Below are 23,007 nucleotides of genomic sequence, written 5' to 3' on the forward strand. Positions count from 1 at the left end.
TTTCCTCAGTTCTATGAGCCACTGTAACAAATTAATTGAACCCAAGGTGGGGGTCATGGGAACTTTCACTTTGTAGCCGGTTGGTCAGAAGTTTGGGTTTGGGATTGGCTTTTGAAGTGGGAGGAATTCTGTGGAATTGAGCCCTTAACCTGTGGGAATGACTCTGTCTCCAGATAGATAGTAGCACACCCAGCTGGTGTTGCAGGAGAATTGCTTGGTTGGGGGCAAAACCCCCTGCACTCTGAAATGTCCTGCATGTGGTGTTAGTGTGAGAGTTAAGGAGAACACACTTGAGAAGCAAGTATTTTCCACTCAGTTTCTTTGACTTTGAGTTTTCTTTGTTACTCTTCAGGTTCTTCTTATATTAGCATCTTGGACTTCAGTGTCCGTGGTTGTGACCTTGGCCTTTTGTCCTTCTTGATCAACATGCATTCATTTGGTGACCTCATCCTTTTGTGGTTTTACCTGCACCTGTATGTTGACTCCAAAATCAGTCTCAATTTCTCTTACCTGAGCTTCAGAATGACGAGTCCAGCTGCGTATGTCCCAGATACCTAAAATGCAACCTCTTGCGAAAATACTTCTCCAATTTCATCCTAAGATTTATTTTCCTTTTATATTGTCACAGTAAGTGACCTACTCAGTCACCCAAAACAGAAAGCTAGTGATAACGTCAATTCTGGCTCTTTACCAATGTTACCTCCCGTTTATAATTTTGAACTCACTTCCTCAACTTCTCACCATCCATTGCCGGGTTCTGGGTCATTATTTTTCACTGGATTTTATTTCACCAGTTCTTGATGATCTCACTTATTAACCTTACCTTCAAATCCATTATCCCTAGCACCATTCTGGCACCAGAATGTTCTCTGAAATGCTAACTGTACACAGCTGTTTCTTGTTCACCCATCCATGACTCTCAATTAACGTACCATTCCAAGCTCCTTAGCCTGGCATATGAGACTGTGAGTGAAACATCTCTTTCTCTTTCTCATTCTACCCTCTGCACTGTACTTTACCCTCTAGTAGTAACAAACTGTTGTCATTCTCCCAGTATGCCATGCTGTTCCACTCCTCTATGCCTTTGCTGAAGCTGGTGCCTCTCCCTAGAGGCCCTGTTCTCTTTTCTGTGTATAGATACCTCCTCTTATCCTTCCAGGTGACTCAAGTATCTCTTAGTGGATTGCCATTTCCTTCTCCAGGGATCTTCCTGACCTAGGGATCAAACCTGTGTCTCCTGCATTTCAGGTAGATTCTTTACCACTGAGCCACCAGGGAAGCCCAAGATGCCTTTAGGTTGGCTCAAATGGTCCTCCTCTGGGTTCTCCTCACACCCTGTGGTTTTTCTCTTTTTTGCTCTTAAAATGGTATGCAAATATTCCTATTTCTGGTCCCCTCCCAAGAGTAGCTGCCCTGAGGACAGAGTAGCATGTCTTGGTACCCAGCATAGTAGTTTCTGGAGCATAGTAATTGCTGAATTAACATTTGCTGAGCAGAGCCAAGCTTCTTGCAGAGAACATGCTCACCTGGACAGAGATCTTGAGCCCTGAACATGACCACAGATGATTGCTTGTCATCTCCCAAAGGAGAAAAAAAGATGCCTTACTTAGTAAAAATCTGTGAAAATTGCATTTCAGAATCATTAAAGCTGACACGAATAGAATGCAAACTATATGAAGCTCTAAATTCTCTCTGATTCTCTGGGGTTTATTGATTTGAGGGGGAAAAAAAAAGCAGCAATGTTTTGATGCTTCCTAGAAGCTCTGACTTCAAAAGCTGGTGATTTGCATTTATCCTCTTAAAATGCCATCAGTGCATCTTTCCTGCCCACATGCACACCACCAGGACTTGACCTTTAGGGAAGAGACTATTGGAAGCTGGAGGACTGGCAGACATAATTTTGGTGATAAAAAACTACAAACAGCTTAGCCCAGCAAGAGGTCAGGAAGAAAACAGAGTTAACCCCCTGAAGGAATTCAAGGTGCCATGCACATTGTATTCAACCATAAGTAAGGCTTTCATGTTTTTAACTGTTATGAAAATTTCTAGCAGACAAGAAGTAAACCAAGTAGTAAAACAGCACCTCATGTCATCCAGCTTCAACAGTTATCAACATTCTGCCATTTCTTGATCATCCCTGCACCCAGACCATCCCTGTTTCCAGTTGCTTTTTTTCTTTTGTGGTAAAATTGAGGCTTTTTACATATTCAAAAGCATGAGACCAATATACCTATGTTAAAATTTTTTCCATCATGAAATTAATAACAAATGTGAAATACTGAGTTGGTATTGCTTTAAATTATCACAGTATAACTTATTTTTTGCTCTAGTTTACCTAATAAAATGTGGCAAAAAGACTCACAAATATAATCAATCAGTTGCTTATATGAATGACCTTATTTGCACTTCTAAATTGTTTCTAGAAATACTTTCGTTTAGTGGGTTTAGAGCAGGAGCCAGCATACTCCGACTCACAGGCCAAATCCAACCTCTGCCTGTTTTTGAAAATAAAGTTTCATTGGAAGACAGCCATGCCCATTCATCTGTGTCATGTCCACGACTGCTTTTGGGCTGCAGTGGCACAGTTGAGTATCTGCTGCAGACCGAGAGGTCCACAAGCCTAAACCATTTTCTGTCTGGCTCTTTTTGGATGAAGTTTGCCAGTCCCTCATCTAGAGCAAGGAGAAGGCAATGGCACCCCACTCCAGTACTCTTCCCTGGAAGATCCCATGGACGGAAGAGCCTGGTGGGCTGCAGTTCATGGGGTCACTAAGAGTCGGACACAACTGAGTGACTTCACTTTCACTGCTTACTTTCATGCATCGGAGGAGGAAATGGCAACCCACTCCAGTGTTCTTGCCTGGAGAATCCCAGGGATGGGGAGCCTGGTGGGCTGCCATCTACAGGGTCGCACAGAGTTGGACACGACTGAAACGACTTAGCAGCAACAGCATCTAAAGCATGAGCTTCCTCTTACCATCTGTGTGGCCTTAGACGTGTCACTTAACCTTGAGTTTGCGTGCATGCTAAGTCACTTCAGTGATGTCCAATTCTTTGTGACCCTATGGACTGTAGCCTGCCTGGCTCCCCTGTTCATTCTCTAGGCGAGAATACTGGAGTGGGTTGTGATGACCTTCTCCAGGAAGTCTTCCCAACCCAGAGATCAAACCTGCGTCTCTTATGTCCCCTGCATTGGCAAGCAGGTTCTTTACTCCTAGCGCCACCTGGGAAGCCCTTGAGTTTGTTTAATCCTCAACAAACTGATGGGAGTGGTTGTATTGGAGTCACATGAAAACCATCGGCAGAAGCAATACAATATTGTAAAGTAATTACCTCCAATTAAAACAAATAAATTTAAATTAAAAAAAAAACACATCAGCCTTCAAATTGCTGCTTTGGCACTTTAGGGCTTCCCTATTAGCTCAGCTGATAAAGAATCTGCCTGCAATGCAGGAGACCCTGGTTCACTTCCTGGGTCAGGAAGATCCCCTGGAGGAGGGATAGGCTACCCACTCCAGTATTCTTGGGCTTCCCTGATGGCTCAGAGGGTGAAGAATCTGCCTGCAATGTGGGAGACCTGGGTTCGATCCCTGGGTTGGAAAGATCCCCTGGGGAAGGGAATGGCTACCGACCCCAGTATTCATGTATATCCAGTATCCAGTATATATGGCACTTTAAGTTTTGAAGAAGTAAGTTATTGTGGCTGAGCCTGTTTCTGTAAGTGTAAAAGGGCAATTAGAGTCCTCTCCCTGTGAGACTGCTGTAAGAACTCAAGAAGACAAAGTTGTTGTGGTCCATGCTGTTCTGTGAGTTCCTGTGGTATTCTTCTTTGGGGTGAAAACTGTGGCATGTGCATCTTGTAGAGATCAGGGTAATAAGTGCCCAAGAAACTTCATGGGTTAACTCTCTAAATCTCAGTTCAGTTGCTACAGTCCCAAGTCTAGGTGTCAGCTTTGAAGGTCTAGGAATCTTACTTTGTTATTTCCCCAAGGGTGAGTTTCTCTCTCTTGAGTGGATTTCAGATCATGAGACTAATTTATCAGCCTGAAAATTCAGGTTATACATTTCCTTTAAAATTTGAACTGCTGAAGGGGTTGGCCACTTGTACCCCAAAACTGCATGTTATTGTCCATCCATGGAAGGTTTTGAGGGGATTTGGAACAAGCGTCATCTTCAAAGCATTTGCTGATTTAATGGTTAATGCTTAGCTAGACTCCCTCTCCACCTCCCAGCAGGGCTCGTCCATTTGGGTGGCCTCAGACAGGGCCAGGCTTTGATTGAACCTTCACTTCAAGTAGAATTGGGGGTGTGTTGGCAATATTTCTTTTGTTATATATAAACAGTGAATCAGGTTATGGTCTGCCCCGAAGTGTCCCTCCCCACCTCCCCCTGAACATGTGGCTTGGTTAGCAATGACTCACATGCTGATGTGGAAGGAAGGTGATTTTTCACACTGGAATTTGGTGTACTGGTTGATGAGCAGCATATGCCATGAATTTTATAAGCCTCAAACTCTGGATGGCAAAATATATCCAGAAAATGAAATCAAAGCCAGTATTCATAAGAGTGGGGAGGGAAAGAAAACTGTTGGGAATTTTACCATTTATCTTCATGAAGCAAACATTTGCCTCTTAAAATGAGATATTTATTTGGAAGGAAAACAAAAACTCCCCCAGCATATCCTTGCAATAATACAAATTTGTTTATGAAGATGGTTGTGGGTAAAATGAGGTGATTGTGGTTTCTGATGTGCATTGCACCTGCTATGCTACCAGTCTTTAATGACAATGAAAGGTATTAAGTATCTTCTCTCCCTCTTGGATGAGTTGTTTATGTCATTAGGATGTTGGTGGTGGATATATTATAATAATTAATTTATATAATGCTTGGGGAAAAAATCTCATTGTGCTTTCACAAGTATAATGGATTTTAATGCATATGAATGCAAGAACAATACCAAGAGGCATTTTATGTCACACTAACTGCCCACTTTCAGTCCGTCTTCCCTAGGTAGACTTTGGCTTAGATTGCAAGTTTATTTTGTCCCACAGTGACTAAATTTTATTTGTGCCATGGATTTTTCTAATTGTCCATTGATTATAGTTCTTAAGTTAACCAAGAAATAATATTGATCTGCTATTTTCATCTGGAAACAATTTGGTCACCTTGAATCATATATATGTAGAACGTTTATTATACAGTATAAGTAATTATTTCATTCAGCAAATATTTACTGATCATCTCCTGTGTGCTAGTCACTCTTCCAGATTCTGGGGAATACAGTGGTGAATAAAATAGCCCTCGTGGGCTTACCTATTAGTGGAGGGAGTAGAAAATGAAACCATGTAAATAACTATGGAGCATGTTAAATGATGATAAAGGCTCTGAGAAAGAGGAATTTATGAGATGGGATAAGGATAGGTGGGAGGGGAAAAGAGTCAGTTTTAGCTATAGGTAGTGGCTTCCCAGGTGGCTCAGTGGTTAAGAATCCACATGCCAATGCAGGAGACACAGGAGACATGGGTTCCATTCCTGGGTTGGGAAGAACCCCTGGAGTAGGAAATGGCAACCCACTCCAGTATTCTTGCCTGGGAAATCCCATAGAGGAGCCTGGTGGGCTACAGTCCATGGGATTGTAAAGAGTCGGACACAACTTAGCTACTGAACACACACACACAGAGCTAAGACCCAATGTGAAGGTTTCACCAAGGAAGACATCTGGGAGTGGGAAAGGTAGGGTGACCTACTCCTCTTGGTTTGTCACACATGCACTGAAGGTCCTACGTCTTCAGAAACCCCTCAGTCCCTGGTTAAAAAAAAAAAGATGGTTGGTGACCTTAAGAGTGGCAATAGCGTGCCTCACATGCAAAAGAATTGGCAAATAGACAGGTGTGCCTAGAGTGGAGTGTGTGTGGGAGGAGGTAACAGACAATGAAGTCAAGGTGAGGTGGGCCATCACCTGTGTAGGGCTTCTAAAGACCAGTTTTGACTTTGAATGAAATGCAGAGACAGTGGAGGGTTAAAATCAGAGTGACATGGCTTGATGTCACAGCATGGCCCATGCTGACTTCTGTTTCAAGACTAGAGAAAGGAGCAAGGCTGGCATCAGGGAATCAACTTGGGGAGCTCCCACAGTGGCCTAGGCTCAGATGACGTGGAGTGAAGAAAGAAGAGTTGGGGGGACTTCTAAGGATTTGTGCTGAGTAACTGAAAGGAGAAAATGGCCATTTGCTGAGACAGAGAACAGCTTTTTAATGAGAAGATCAGGAAAGTGTGAGGTACCTGTAACTGTTGCATAAGCAGTTGGATTTAGAAACCCGAGGTTCAGAGGAGAGGAGCGGGTTGGGTGTTGTCCTGGGGGCTCCAGACACCTTCCACGTTCTCAGTTCTTGATGAGGGGGCTTCTTATCACACTGCAGCTGCTTTCCACAAACACTTTATTATGGTTCTGCCCTATATTAATATGTCCTCAAAATACAATGTGATAATTAATAAACTCATCTCTCCACAACAGGTGTTGAGTAGAATTAAGTGGCATGTAAGTGTAGACAACTGTTTGTTTGTTTTCCCACAAAACTTTAATGAGTTTGTTTAACATAACAAATTTTAAAAATCAAGAAACATTTGATGGTGCCATAGGATGTTCTTGAAGAATGTCTAATGCTATTATTTGGTTGGTTTCAAAGCATTTTTTTACTAATTTTCAGGAGACACAATTATTTTTAATTATTCCGAATGGGGGAAGTTCAGATAGAGAAATGTGAAGTTTGGGTGTATTAAGCCTGCTGTGTGTTAAGTCGCTTCAGCCATGTCTGACTCTCTGCCACCCTATGGACTGTAGCCCGCCAGGCTCCTCTTTCCATGGGGATTCTCCAGGCAAGAATTCTGGAGTGGGTTGCCGTGCCCTCCTCCAGAGGATCTTCCCAACCCAAGGATCCAACCCATGTCTCTTACATATCCTGCACTGGTAGGTGAGTTCTTTACCACTAGCATCACCTGGCAAGTCCATCTAGTTCAGTTCAGTTCAGTCACTCAGTAGCATCTGACTCTTTATGACCCCATGGACTGCAGCACATCAGGCTTCCCTGTCCATCACCATCTCCCAGAGCTTGTTCAAACTCATGTCCATCAAGTCGGTGATGCCATCCAACCATCTCTTCCTCTGTCGTCCCCTTCTCCTCCTGCCTTCAGTCTTTCCCAGCATCAGGGACTTTTCCAGTGACTCAGTTCTTCGCATCAGGTGGCCAAAGTTTTGGAGCTTCAGCTTCAGCATCAGTCCTTCCAATGAGTATTCAGGACTGATTTTCTTTAGGATGGACTGGTTGGATCTCCTTGCAATCCAAAGGACTCTCAAGAGTCTTCTCCAACACCACAGTTTAAAGGCATCAGTTCTTCAGCACTCAGCTTTCTTTATGGTCCAACTCTCACATCCACATATGACTACCAGAAAAACCATAACTTTGATTAGACGGACCTTTGTTTTAAGCCTAGTATCTCTTGTGAAATCTACTGGTGTAAGAAGCTGTTCTACTCCCCTCATTTCATAAGAAGGCCCAGTGCAAACTCTGAGATTCAAAGTAAGCCAGGTTTCAGTAGAGGAAAATGAAGGCCTCTGTTGGCTTCCCTGGTGGCTCAGATAGTAAAGAATCTGCCTTCAGTGCAGGAGACCTGGGTTCTATCCCTGGGTCAAGAAAATCCCCTGGAGAAGGGAATGACCACTCACTCCAGTATTCTTCTTGCCTGGAGAACTCCATGGACAGAGGAGCCTGGCGGGCTACAGTCTATGGGGTCTCAAAGAGTCAGACATGACTGAGTGACTAACACTTTAACTTTCATGCTGCTGTTCATTACCATGCTGACATAATGCCATAGAAGAAGTTCCTTTGTTGGCTTTGGATTAAAAGAAAAACAAGGGTTGCCTATGTTTTGGTTTTAGCCCATAGAAGTTATCAAGGACAAAGTTCTCAACCTCGTCTGCACTTTGTAATCACCTGGGAAGCTTTAAAAGTACCTGGTTCCCACTCCCAAAGATTGTGATGTCATTGGTCCAGAGTGTGACCTGGGCATCAGGATTTTGTAAGTCTTTTCGAGATGATTTTAATGTGCAGTCTCATTTAAGAACCTCTGGTATAGAACAGATTCTGATACTGTGATTTGCTCATTAGTTCAACAGTAAAGCTTTTACAGTAAATCAATCAACTTCTAAGAAGGAAGAAGAAGCCCAATAAGTATAATCAGAGTTTTCTGTGCTTGTATGGGTTCTCATTCCTTAGAAGTCTTCTGTGAGTGTATTTAAAACTTTGAAATAAAATATGTATGCTTTATGCATCTTTTCATGATTTTGTCCTTTCTTCAGGAAATCATGTGGGAGATATATCTCCTATCATTGTATGTTCAGAATGGCCTAGACCGGATTTGGGAGACTAAATTAGATGTCTGTATAATCAACCACTTGCCCTCTTTGTGCACACTGTAGATCTATCCATTTAGACGGGAAAAAATAGTTTAAGCGTGACTACAAAAGCACCTTGTAATTTCCCCCAATTTCTTCTATAATACCAAGTACTGGTAATTTTACCAAGCCCATTTTCCTCCCTTTATAATACAAAAAAATGTGTAGTGCTCTAAATAGCTCCTTTTTTCCTAAGACAGATGGGATGCTTGGAAGTGGAATCTTGAAGTATGTTTATTAGTATACGTCCTGATAAATTCAGTAACAAATTACTGGTTCACTTTTGGGTTGCTGGCTCTTGGCAGAGTGATGATAAGCTATTATTTTTTGTGTTGGTTTACACGGATTCTGTACAGAAAATGTTTGGGAGGAGGGGTTCACTTGGATATTATCAGGGTCTCCCAGAGTCATGGGAGAAGAAGCTGGCATTCCTTTTGTCAAAGCTAGCTCTCACTAGAAGTCCTGCTGAAGAGGAGGTTAGCAGAAAAGTCTTTGGGGAGTGAAATCCTTGAACAGAGATGGAAAGGGCTTTATGACAATGCATACTCGACAAGTAGAAACTGGCCTTGGGACTCTGTGGGGAACATCTGTAACTCTTTTCTATATGTGTAGCCCCCCAATTGCCTGACAATCTGTGGGACATTACCCCTGAAATGTGTTGCTAACCTAGTTGTTTTTGTCAGAAGCAACAGTAGTAGTTAATTATACCCCAAATCTCAGTGGTTCGATACAATAGAAGCTTATTTCTTACTCTTATCCCTGGTGCATGCAGTTTGGATCAGGATGACCCAGCTCCACAGGGTCATTCTGGAGTCCAGACTCCTTCCATCTGACAGATCGATCTTTCTCTAGATCTGTAGAGACTGGAAAAAAGAGCGAGGACCTCAAGTTGGAGATTTTCTATTGGCCCGGCTTGAAGAGAGCACATTCACTTCTCACAGTGCATCAGCCTCACACAGACCAATATAAGGCACGCTGGAAAACCTAGCCTTCCTTTTTGCCCAGGAAGCAGGGGAGAACAGGAACACCCATGAATGGTCGCAGGCTCTGGCATAGTTGTGGATAGGAACATTTCAGAAGTACAGAGAATATCAACACCCAAAGCAGGAGCCTTCTCCTCTGCCTCTAGGGGCAGCTGAGGTGAAGAGCAGAGGCAGTGGACTTCCCCACAGGGAATCTGGGTTCCAGGCTCTGCTCTGCAGTTGTGAATGTTTAGGGGTCCAACCCTCATTTTTCACCTATAAAAACAAGGGTCTCAGCCTCTTAAGATGATTTTGAGGATCAAGTGAGCTGGTAGTTGGGAATAATTTTGCAAATATCATCTTCCTGTTGTATTTTACAGTCACTTGCAGTGCCTATAATTGCCTTTTTTATGACTCTGTCGCACAGAAGTTTTCCATTTCACTGACAAGGCTAACACATCATTAGTTCCTTAGGGTACACAGCCTTCTGCAGGAAGTTATGTTTCTGATTTGGGGGCTGTAACTATAATACTGAAGGAGTTTTGAAATCAATGTCACTTTGAGTTTTACCATCTCACTGAGAGTAGTCTTAATGATTCCTCCCTTTTCTGTAAGATATATCTGCAGTTCTTTCCCTCCAGTGGCAACTTGGCCATAACATTCCAAAGGGTGAAATTTGACTGTTCTTTTTGGTTATATTGCCATTTCCATCTTTTTTTTTTTCCCCTGCAATTGCTTGCCAGTGTGGGAGAGTGGGGTTGTGGCTTTATGTCACATAACCAGGTGATCTAGAGCTGGTCAATAAATGTAACCTTTTAAATTATATGAATAAGAATTTGAGAGAAGCCAAGCAGGCTACCCAAGGTAACTGGGCTAGAAACTAGACAGCTTGGCTTGTTGGGTGATTGTGGAGAAATGCTTACCTCTTCAGAGGACCTAGGTTCCTTCATTAATGAGATAAAAATAGTCTCTTCAAAGCTCTTTTAAACCTTCTAGCTCTAGCTTTCTTCTATATGTTGATTGACTGGAAAGATTGGGAAAATTTTTTGAAGCTGGAATGAAAAACTCATGACATCTTTGGGATCCACTCACATCATTGATACATACTATTTCTAGGCCCTTCACATTATTTTTAGTTTGTTGTTAAAAGGACTGAGTTTTTGTCTGAAAGTCCATCTAAGAGACACTCTCAGAGCAGTGGTGATTTTACCCCCTCCTCCTCAGTGGGCATATACAATGTCTGGAAACATTTTTGGTTGTCACAACTGAGGAGGGTGTGCTCTTTGCATCTGATGGGTAGAGGTCCTAGAAGCTGCTCAACCTTCTAGAATGCACAGCACAGCCACCACCACCACCCCCTAGCGAAGACTACTGATCAAATGTCAGTACTTCTGAGGCTGAGAAACTCTGAGTTCAAGATAGAATGTGGAGACTCCAATTATCCAGCATTGTACCATTTGGGCAAGGGGGATGTACTTTCAGTCAGTATTTGAACCACATATAACCTAGAGTTTGGGTTAGGTAGATGAATTGAGTAGAAAATTCGGAGACTAATGAGAAGATGGCTCTAAAACTTATGTATTTATTTAGGTTTGGTAACATTTAATTCCTAAAGTCCTAATGGGTTAGTAGAAAGTTCTCTCTGGTGAAATAACTCATTCCTGGACCCTTCAGAAAGAATTCCTAGATGCAAAAATAACCGTGTGCTCACTATGCCTAATATAATTTACTTGCAATGGTCCAGTAGACTTTCTTTTTTACTTTAGTTTCATCAGTTTGATGTTTTTATCCTGAGCTTTTCTTTATAATGTCATTCTGATGAAGTATCTTAGTTAGCATGCCAAATGCCATTATCATCTTCCAAAATATGCATTTAAAAATACCTTCTTTGGTTTGTCTTGGATGAACTGCTTAATTGAGCTATGTGTCAAATAATTTTCTAGTCTTTTAAAACTGTATGACCATCTGGTTGATGCATACCTCCTGCAATCTGAAATCAGTGCATTAATTTCACTTAAGGGATTGAAAGAGGGGTGAAGATGCAGAGAAACCCCAATATTGGAGTTAGGCAACTGGTGGGACTAAGTGATTATGATCAAGTCATGTGATTTAGGCAACTGGTGGGACTAAATGATTATGATCAAGTCATGTGATAAGTGTCATAAACAGGAAAAGTTAATTTGCAGGTTCACCTAATGACTGTTTACTGTTCAATTTCAGATATGTACACACACACATATATATAGGTATGTATCTACATAACAATTTATATGTATATGTGTATATATCCACATATATATTTATATAATGTGTATTAAAAGAATATCTGACAGTCAAAAATTAAGCAACATATATTTTATTGTATTCACTTATGCATCATTGTTTCTTTTGTAAATCTATGAAGTGGGCCACAAGGTATGACATTGCCAGCCAAGGCAGAATATTTTTTTAATTTATTTTGTATTTTATATTGGAGTATAGTGGATCTACAATGTTGTGTTAGTTTCAAGTGTGCAGTAAAATTATTCAATTATACACACACACACACACACACATATATATATTCTTTTTCAGATTCTTTTCCTATATAGGTTATTACAGAATATTGAGTAGAGTTCCCTGCACCATACAGTAGCACAAGGAACTTGTAGGTCCTTGTTGATTATCTGTTTTATATATGGTAGTGTGTGTATGTTAATCCCAAACTCCTAATTTATTCCTCCCCCCACCATCTTTCCCCTTTGGTAACTATAAGTTTGTTTTCAATGTTCTTGAGTCTGTTTCTGTTTTGTAAATAAGTTCATTTGTATCATTTTTTAAAATCCCATGTATAAGTGATATCATGATATTTGTGTTTCTCCAGTTTACTTAGTATGATTATCTCTAGATCCACCCATGTTCCTGCAAATGGCTGTATTTCATTCTTTTTTATGGCTAAGTAATATTCCATTGTAGATATGTACCATGTCTTCCTTATCCATTCATCTATTGATGGACATTTAGATTGTTTCCATGTATTGACTATTGTGAATAATGCTGCTATGAACATTGAGGTGCATGTATCTTTTTGATTTTTCATTTTCTGTGAATATATACCCAGAAGTGGGATTGCTGGATAATATGATAAAGCAGAATATTCTTATTGGTGAACTCTTAGTAGAAAGAAGCTGGAGTTGAGTCAGTCTTCTGGTTTTGACAATATATTTGTAGAAGATAGAATTAGCATTTGGAGAAGCAGGGTGAAGGGTACATGGGAACTCTCTGGATTATTTTTGCAATTTTTTGTGAGTATAAAATAAAATGATAAAAAATCAAAACATCTAGAATAGTCTTCCTGCTTCCAATAGTAAATAAGTATATATAGTTTTTCTGGAAAGAGAATATACCTTGCTTTTTTGTTGAAAATGTAGGTAATTTTCCCATTTAAACTATGTAATACCTACCACTCTGCTATAAAAACTATTATTTTGCCTATCTGTTATTTAGTGAGACTATTTTATAGAAAAAATTACATATTTTATGTAAACTTTTATCAACATACAGTATGCTTGCAGAAATCCCAAGTCTACAGCTAGTAAATTTTCAACAAATGAACACACTTATGTAACCAGCAACTGGATCAGGAACTGAAATATGAGCAACATCCAGAGCTGCCACTGCCACCATCATCACCCCACCAAGGATACCTTTTTCAGTGCCCACTCCTGCCAAGGGTGACAATAGATGAGCTTTGCCTGTTTCTCATTTTGGCCTAGTGAAGTTTCCAGGCCTTACCTTTTCTGCCAGGAGAAAGATATAGGCCAGCAGCCACCATCATACAGGTTTCCATTCTCACACTGGTGTGAAGAGCTGCTATGGAGCTCTTCTCTTAGCAGCTTACTGAGAAATGGAGTATTTCCTGCCATATCAGTAAAAAAACGGATATCATTGTCATCAGCTATTGCAGCCCTCCTTCCAGAGCTGGTGAGCCCTGAGGAAACTCAGGATGTGAAAACAGAATACTGGCCCCAGCTAGCTGAGTTGCCTATCAAAAGAAAGATTTCAGTGAGCCCAGACTCTTGCATCTTCCCAGACACAGAAAAGTGCTAAATTCCTTACCTTTAGATACTGGGTTTTCTTTAATTCACAATAATCTATTGACTCAGACTACCTGCCCTTTGCTGCAAAACTTCTTATAAGGTGGCTACTCCCCTCGCCTCCTTGGAGCAGTTCTCTGTGGGTTACTTGAGAGGCTGCCTCCTGGGCTTGGAGTCCTAAAAATTCCCATTGGATAAAACACAACTCTCAACTTTTAGGTTGTGAATATTTTTTAAGCCAACATTACCTGTGCCAGGTGAGTTAAACTAAAGTTGGGCTGAGTACCCCAGATTTTCTTTACTTTTGCAACTTATATTTGTGACTTTGGCTTGTCATTTTAAGATAAAAGGAAAGTGGGAGATTTTGCAGGGTGATCAAAAAGTCTGTACTGCATCTTTTGTCATTAATGAGTTCCTTAGACAAGTGCTTGTTATACTTTGTGGAAATCAGACTCCCTTGGGGATCACTTTAAAATGCAGAATCTCATGCTTTGAGTAGAGCATTCTGCATTTCTGCCATGCTCCTCCCATCCCCCTGACTGACACCTTGAGTACAGGGACCACACTGACACAGACATTTTCTTATAACCAGGGGCAGTGCTCTGGTGGTTGACAACTGGGGGACCCTGCCCAGATTCAAATCCTTGTCCTGCCAGTGACTGTGAATTTCAAATAAGTTTCCTATTCTTTCTCTGTCTCTGTTTACACATCTGTCAAGTAGGGAAAATTGTAGTAGAGTTTTCTAAGGATTAAATGACATCACACATGTAAAGTGCTCTGGTGCCCGGCTTATAGTAAGCACTCAATAAATGTCATCATCATTAGTCACTGGGTGGGCATTTGGGAATATTCTCTGTCAGTCATGACTTTGAACTTGCAGCCACTGGGCCTCCTGGTTAGGTAGTTAGATATTTCTGGGAGAAGTGTTGAGGGTAGAGCTAAGTCTTGGTATTGGGATTTCTGTGGGCATCATGAAGGCAGTGACAGCAGAATGTGGCATCAAATAAATGACAAGGGAATGAGTAGAATGATTAAAGTGGTGAAAGAATACAGGCTCTTGATGTCTGAGCAGCACCTGATGAAGTAGACGACCATGGTGTTTGGGTTAGGATGACTCACAGAAGGGAAAGAAGCCTGTAGGACTTTTTATTAATTAATCTTCTCTCTCTTTTAAAAATTATCTTATTTAAGTATAGTTTTATTTTTTATTTTCATTTTTTTTGTCTCCATTGCACAGCTTGTGGGATCTTGTTTTCTCAACTAGGAATGGAACCTGGGCTACCACAGTGAAAGTGCCAAATCATTAACCACTGGACCGCCAGGGAATTCACTTACTGAAGTATAGTTGGTTTAAAATGTTGTGTAATTTCTACTGTATGGCAAAGTTATACATACATACATATTCTTTTTCATATTCTTTCCCATTATATTTTACTACAGGATATTGAATATAATTCCCTGTGCTATACAGTAGGTCCCTGTTGTTTATCCATCCTGTATGTACTAGTTTGCATTTTCTTCTCTTTAGATCATCTGATCTCAAAGTTCAAAGGTTAAACCTTGACCTATTTGAAATCTGTAACATTAGTAATGATTAGCTGACTTGTGGAGAAAGTCATCAAGGTGGAGAATCAATTGGGCTCCTCCCTGGTGGCTCAGATGGTAAAGCGTCTGCCTACAGTGTGGGAGACCTGGGTTTGATCCCTGGGTTGGGAAGATCCCCTGGAGAAGGAAATGGCAACCCACTCCAGTACTCTTGCCTGGAAAATCCTGTGGAAAGAGGAGCCTGGTAGGCTACCGTCCATGGGGTCACAAAGAGTCGGACACGACTCAGTGACTTCACTCAAGATATTTTCAAAGGAAAATGCAATTCTTATGTGAACCACAGCTTAATAAAAGGAAAATGACTGTCATTTTATGCTACTGACATACCCATTTAGTCTTTTAAGGAAATTCAGTTCCTGCCCTCTACCATTTGTGGTCTTGTTCTTTTAGAAACACACTTTAAAAGTACTAAAAAGTAAATGTCTAAAATTATTAAAAAGATCACTGTCCATTTTACTCAACTTGCTTATGTTTTATATTTTCTGCCAAAGTACAGTGTGACATTATTTTTAGCACTTACGATAATTTGGCTTTCAAATCAGACACATTCAGAGACACTAGAAGTTCTGCAAACATCAGTTGACGTACATTTATTTTCCAAATACCAATTGTTCCCTGAATTTAAAAAAATGAAAATGACAGAAATAATATTTTATGTAAATACAATGTTTAATCATATGATGTGTTAAGATGCACACCTTCTTAGTTTATGGAAGCTTCTGGTTGCTTGTGGTGCCAGTGTCATGCATGGGGGTAGTCTTTTAATAGATGCACTGGTGGCTCAGATGGTAAAGCATCTGCCTGCAATGCGGGAGACCTGGGTTCGATCCCTGGGTCGGGAAGATCCCCTGGAGAAGGAAATGGCAACCCACTCCAGTACTCTTGCCTGGAAAATTCCATGGACGGAGGAGCCTGGTAGGCTACAGTCCATGGGGTCACAAAGAGTCGGACATGACTGAGCGACTTCACTTCAAAGGTATTTTTATGATTTACTCTTTGTGTGTCTGTATCCTGCTGAGATCATGAAAGTCTGTGTGTATCATACATTTCCTAAAAAAAGAAAAATAGAGTTCCTCTTTTATGCTCCATGGACAGGAAATTACTTTGTGAAGACTTCCTCTTTGTACTGCGTTTGCATTTCTGGGCATCAAAAATGCTTGCGATTTAATTTGCCTCCTTGACTGGAATGTTTCTTTACTGGGTTGTCACTACACTTTGTTTCCTTCCACAAAGGTGAGGGTATTTCCGTGCTGCCTTGTCATTTTTACAAAAGAGTTTGTTTCCCTGTTATGGAGTTGTGTGACATCACAAGATTTCACTCATATATTCATCTGTTTATTCATTTGTTGACTCATTTGCTCCAAAACTATTATGAGTCTTTCATGTACAGAGCCAGAGAGACCTACAAAGAGCACAGAATGTGGAATCAGTGCATTCCCATGGTATCACCCACTCAGTGGACATGTGTTTGAGCAAACTCCGGGAAATGATGATGGACAGGGAAGCCTGATGTGCGGCAGTCCATGGGATCACAAAGAGATGGACACGACTGAGTGACTGAACAATGACAAATGGCCTCTGGAATTTTTTTTGAGTGACCAAAAAAAAAAAAAAAAAGGCTTAGGTGTCTTCTTGTTCCAATTAAAAACTGAGAGAGAACTAAAATCAGGCACAGATCCATATTTTGTGAAGCCAGAAGCTGTTGCTCTATGAGACTCCCTCTCGGGAAAAATACTGCAACATGATGAACATGAATTGCCAGAACCTCACCCAGAGCCCCTGAAGGAGGCTTGTAATTAGGGCCCTTAAACTGAGGCTGCATTAGCCTCTCAGTCAGTCTGCTTTGAAACAAAAACCAGCCACTTTACTTTGAATAAATGCATGCTCATTCTTAAGTTCTCTTAAAAAAGAAAGAAATAGCATGGATAGAACGATAAAGCAAAGAAACAAGTGATTGAGTTTATAGCTCATGTCAGCTACCAAGTGATCCATTGAATGCGGCACTCCTATTGTATCATGTATGCTTTGGGCACGATGTGTTTCTGGAGAGGTGGTGGAAGAAGGAAGCCAGAATGGGGTGCTCCTGTCCTCAGTATGCGCCACCGAGCTAGTTCTACTCGGTACAGTAAGATGGGCCCTGCATTTCTGGAGCAGGTTCCAGAGATGACACACACGTCAATAACCACTGCCCAACATAGGAGGCATTTCCTTTTTTTAGAAGGCAGCAAGACATGGTGTTAAACCCAGAAGAGCTAAGATTACTGCCAGCTGAGGAAATACAGCTCTTACAAGAAAGGTAACATTTCAGCATGACTTTGATTGATGGGTGACATATGAAGGTGTGGGGACGCACCTATTCGGGATTTCACACAGAGGACTTGCTGTGAAGTACGGAAGACGGAAAGGCATGAGGCCAGCTTCCTGTGACAGTAACACAGAAAACGGGGACAGGAGGCACCATCGTGTCCAGCCATGAAGAATTTTGAGTTGGGAGTGAAAAGGACCTTTGAGGAAGATTAATTGATGGGATTGGACTTCCCTGATGGCTCAGCAGTAAAGAATCCACCTGTAATGCAGGAGGTGTGGGTTCGATCCCTGGGTTGGGAAGATCCCCTGGAGAAAGAATAGCAATCCACTCCGGTATTCTTGCCTGGAGAATCCCATGGACAGAGGAGCTTGGTGAGCCACAGTCCATAGGGTTGCAAAGAGTCGGACATGACTGAAGTGACTGAGCATGCACACATGCAGTTGATAGGATTGGGGTGATTTGGAGATCAATTTAGCTCAGTCTTCCACTTTACACCTTGGGCCCAGAAGGGGCAGCAGTGTGTTAAGAATTCAGTGCGAGTTTGGTAGCCAACTTGGGTCTCCACAGATGCACAATTTTCCCTTTTTGCAACCAAGACATTATGAGTAAGGATCCATCTCCAGTCCTCTGACTTGGAGCACAAAAACCTTGTACTTTCCTACATAAAGGGGCGGGAAAGGGGCAAGAGAAAACTATTTGATGGTTAGCTAAAATATGAGATGTTTCTTTGACAATAAAAAATCTATTTTAAGACCTTTTATAGAAAGTAACACTGTCCAATAGAAATAAGAAATCAAAAATTTTCTAATAACCATGTTTTAAAAAGTTATAAAATGGTGCAGTTAGTTTTAGTAACATATTTTATTTACCCGGTAGATTGAAAGCGTGATCATCTCATCATGCAATCAATAAAAAAAATCATTAAGACATTTTGCATTTGTTTAAAGTAAGTTTTTGTAATTGTACAATTATGACACATTTGTATTTGTTCTTAACCACGTTTTTTATATGAGTTCAACAGCTACCTGGGGCTATTGAACAAAGATATCAAGCTTTACACTAAGGTTTAAAAGAGGACAGTTTCTGAATTCCTAGCATGGTATTTCATATTTTAATTGGTCTCACTTATGTGTGATCTGAGCTTCCCAGGTGGTGCTAGTGGTAAAGAACCCACCTGCCAATGCAAGAGACGTAAGAGACTCTGGTTCCATCCCTGGGTCGAGAAGATCCCCTGGAAAAGTGCGTAGCAACCCACTCCAGTATTCTTGTCTGGAGAATTCCATGCACATTGGAGGCTAGTGGGCTATAGTCCATAGTGTTGCAGCAAAGCGTCGGACACGACTGAAGTGACTTGGCACACATGCATGCGTGTCTGATCTAACTAGTATTAGAAAGTGCAAGAAATAACAGTGAATGTCCCTGAAGTCAGACCTCTGTGTGAAGTGTGAAACCTCACTTTTTTGTTCTCTAATTAGAAATCTGGGTGAGGTTACTGCATAGATCTTAACTCCCAGGCCACTCTTTTCCTTGACTTACTGATCTCAACAGTCTAATCTTCCAGGAAGGTGCTGAGTTCCTTTCCTTAATAAAATTTTTCCCACCTAAAATTCAGGGTTTGACATTAATGAAAAAGTCCAAAGTACCAAGCCTGTTTTTTGATAGGAAACACCAGGGAATGATTTTTTTTTCCAGCTCCTATTTGCATTTTACCCATTTCGTTTGCTACTTCTGGGCACAGATGCTCTCAGCCACCTGTTCTCTGAATAAATTCTTTCCCCAACTGGCTTACCCATTTGTTTTGATACAGGGGCAGAGCAGATTCCAGCCATCACTCACGTATTATGCCCATTCAATACAAAAAGCTATGTCCACGTGCAGGCAGGAAGACCAAGTCATGGGCATAATTTCCAAATCTAGTTCTAAAATCTCAAAAAAGCTCATTAAGGGATCTAGGCTGCCGCTTAAGTACTAAAGGGAAGATGAGGAGGAAGGAAAGATACTCATCTCTGATTGAAGATGAAGTAGAGGCTATGAGGGGGGGCTTTAGGAGGCCTTGATTTTTATGTCACCCATAGAACTTGGTGCAGCAAGTGCTTTCAGTTGTAGTTTCAGTTGCTCAGTCGTGTTTGACTCTTTGTGACCCCATGGACTGCAGCACGCCAGGCTTCCCTGTCCTTCACTATCTCCCAGAGTTTGCTCAGACTCACATCCATTGAGTCGATAATGCCGTCCAACCATCTCTTTCAAGGCCCCGCACAAATGCCCTGGATGATCAGTGTGCCTGGATCTGCCAAGAGCTTCTTGTTACAAACACCTGGAGCTCCCTGAGTGGTTGCTTTCTGTGTTCTGATCTTCCAGGGGGCAGGAAAAGTGCTGGGAGGTTGACACAACAGACAGGAGTTGGAGGGTGAATACCCCAGCTCTTTCCCTCCTCGGGTCGACCATCCCAGGGGTTGCCAGCAGGACTGAGCTCCAGCTGCCCACAGTAGTCCCTTATTTATGAACACTCCATTTCTTTCTTTCCCACTCTGTCCATCTGAGCTTTCTGGAATGATTTCCCAGATAAACTGTTCTCACCCAAGTCTTTGCTTTGAGGTCTGCTTCTGAGGAAGCCAGCCTGAAACATCTGCCCTTGCCAGCATTGCTCAGAAGTCGGTTGTGTCTGGTGCTATGGCAAACACGGTGGTCTTAGGCTCTGATTGCCCCCAGAACGACACTCAGTGTCCCAGGTCTTTTTGCTCTGCTAATTCCTTCTCTTCCCAGAAGTGCCCAGGGATGGGCCCAGCCTTCCTTTTGGTGGACCCAACCTTCTCCGCTACCGTCACTTTTCCTGCCCGGGCTCATGGCAGTGCGACATTTGCCACCTTTCCACTGTTCTCTCTCAAGCCTAGAAGGCTGTCTTCTTTCAGGGATTACACTGATTTTTAGGCTTTCAAAGAGACTGACCTTTTTCTCTGTTTCTTAAAGACCACCTTGGATGGGCTCATGTGAGCCATTCCTGACAGTTCCTTTTAAGTCAGTTGAGGCAAGTTCCCTCAGGGCTGAAACAGGGGACCTCTTGCCTTGCACCTCCCCTGACAAATGTTCTCCTTTGCATAACCCTTTTCTCTTGCATATGAGGTCCCCAAGCCTGGTCCAACATACCCACAGACTTCACAGCTCTGTAGCTCAACATCCCTGGGAATCAACCCTCCTATGTCCCTTTGCCCTGAGAGCTTCCTGGGTGCAGATGAGGCATGCTTCTCTGTGTAGGCCGGGGAGTCTGCAGAAGAGTGGGATGGCCAAGACCACAGACTCGAACCAGAACCAGACTGTCTGGACTCAAAAATCCCTCTCCGTCTGTTCCCAGTAGGTGACCAGGACCTCTGTGTGCCCCAATTTCCTCATTTATCAAATGGGGATGGCTTAGCTCCTGGGGTTGTCTAGGAGATGAACAGAGCACACACATCCATCTACCCTCGAATCTCAGACACAGAGCCTTACAGTACAAAATAGCCCGAATTGGTCAGGCTTCTAGTCTTCTCTTTTGCTACTAGTGTGTCCTATTTAGTAAAACTTCTTTTCAAAAAATAAGAAAAAAGACAATAAAACTAAATTTTAGAGGAAAAGGCAAAGCTGTCCAAGGAAACACATCTCTAGTATAAATGTTGAACTGGAAGTGGCTTGGATGTGGAGACCTGGGTTATTTCATGAGGAGCAGTCAGGGAAGGAGGAGTTTGGGGTTTGGTTCCTGAAGGAACCCTTGTGCTATTTCTGGGCAGCCAGGGCTCCCCCTCCTGGTAAACATTCATCAGTTCAGTTCAGTCCAGTCGCTCAGTCGTGTCCGACTCTTTGCGATCCCATGGACTGCAGCATGCCAGGCCTCCCTGTCCATCGCCAATTCCTGGAGTTTATGCAAACTCATGTCCATAGAGTTAGTGACGCCATCCAACCATCTCATCCTCTGTCATCCCCTTCTCCTCCTGCCTTCAATCTTTCCCATCATCAGGGTCTTTTCGAATGAGTCAGTTCTTTGCATCAGGTGGCCAAAGCATTGGAGTTTCAGCTTCAGCACTAGTCCTTCCAATGAATACTCAGGACTGATTTCCTTTAGGATGGACTGGTTGGATCTCCTTGCAGTCCAGGGGACTCTCAAGAGTCTTTTCCAGCACCACAATTCAAAAGCATCAATTCTTCGGTGCCCAGCTTTCTTTATAGCCCAACTCTCACATCCCTACATGACTACTGGAAAAACCATAGCTTTGACTGGACAGACCTTTGTTGGTAAAGTAATGTGTCTGCTTTTGAATATGCTGTCTAGATTGGTCATAACTTTGCTTCCAAGGAGCAAGCATCTTTTAATTTCATGGCTGTAGTCACCATCTGCAGTGATTTTGGCATGGCCTGCTGTTTAATTAACAGTGTTAATTCATAGCAAAAGTTGACTTATTTCCTGGGAGCCAGAAAAGGCATGGGGCTTCAAGGTTTGTGGGTCCAGAAATCTCCAAATAGGTGAGTGTCTCTAATGGTGTTATTCAGTATGAAGCCATTAGTCACAGGTGGCTATTAAAATTGAAATTAAGCTGATTCAAATTGATTACAATTAAAAACTCAGTTACTCAGCATCTATGCTGTATGCACAAATTGTTTACAATTTTTGGCTTTGTGGTTTCCCAGGATCAAAATCCTAAGTCACAGACCCCCACAGAGAAGACCCCTTGGACTCAAATCTTGAGTGTGCCTGTGACAGTGGTGCCCTTGCAAAGTTCTGTCTGTTGCTGTAAGAAGCTCTCAGAATCCAGTGTTGAGGGAGAAGGCCAAGTGGCAAACCAAATGGGCGCGACTACCTTAATGAAAAGATGGGAATGATTTTGCAATCAATCCTATCATTATTTTTAAGTGAGTGTTTTTCAAGTTCTTGAGATCAGTTTGTTCTTGTGGGCAAATTAAGCATGTCTTCAAAAATCTCGTTTGTGCCATTAAACTGATGAGCACACTCTTCCTGGTGCAGAGATAAATTCCAGCTCTGACAAGGTCAGACCGATGACACATGCTAAATTGGTGAGCTCTTAATTAATGAAGTTTTAGTAGAACTATCATTTTCTCTAGTAAACATTTCGTTTCAGTTGCTTTTTCAGAATTTGAGTTGCCTCAGTGACTAATTAACATATAAGAGATATTGAATTGCTCTGTAACTATGTGAGTGATTTCCATTTTTCCCTCTGCTGGTATTTGCTCTTGCCTTCATTTCCCAGACTGGCACAAAGAAGGGAAGAATAACACCCTAGGCAGGCCCATAAGATCACATGTAGTATTTGTGGTATAATAGTAGGGACTCTTGTTGTTGCTATTTCCGTAACATAAATTTAAGAAATTTTGAAAACTCTGTTTCAAACAGTTGATAAGTAACTTTCCCCACACTGCATTTGAATTACCCCATGGTTCCAGGAGCTATAATAACAGGTTTTCAGAGAAAATTAAGAAAACCTATAGAGAATTAATGTGGGGAACACTTGCATGACTCTAATAAAGTTTCTGTTAAGTACTTGAGTACCTGAATCTATTCAAGATGTTCTTATTCAGCATTTCACGTTTATATGGTTGCAGATCACCCATTTTGAAAGT

This window comes from Ovis canadensis, chromosome X, assembly GCF_042477335.2.
Source record: "Ovis canadensis isolate MfBH-ARS-UI-01 breed Bighorn chromosome X, ARS-UI_OviCan_v2, whole genome shotgun sequence".
Lineage (NCBI taxonomy): Eukaryota > Metazoa > Chordata > Mammalia > Artiodactyla > Bovidae > Ovis > Ovis canadensis.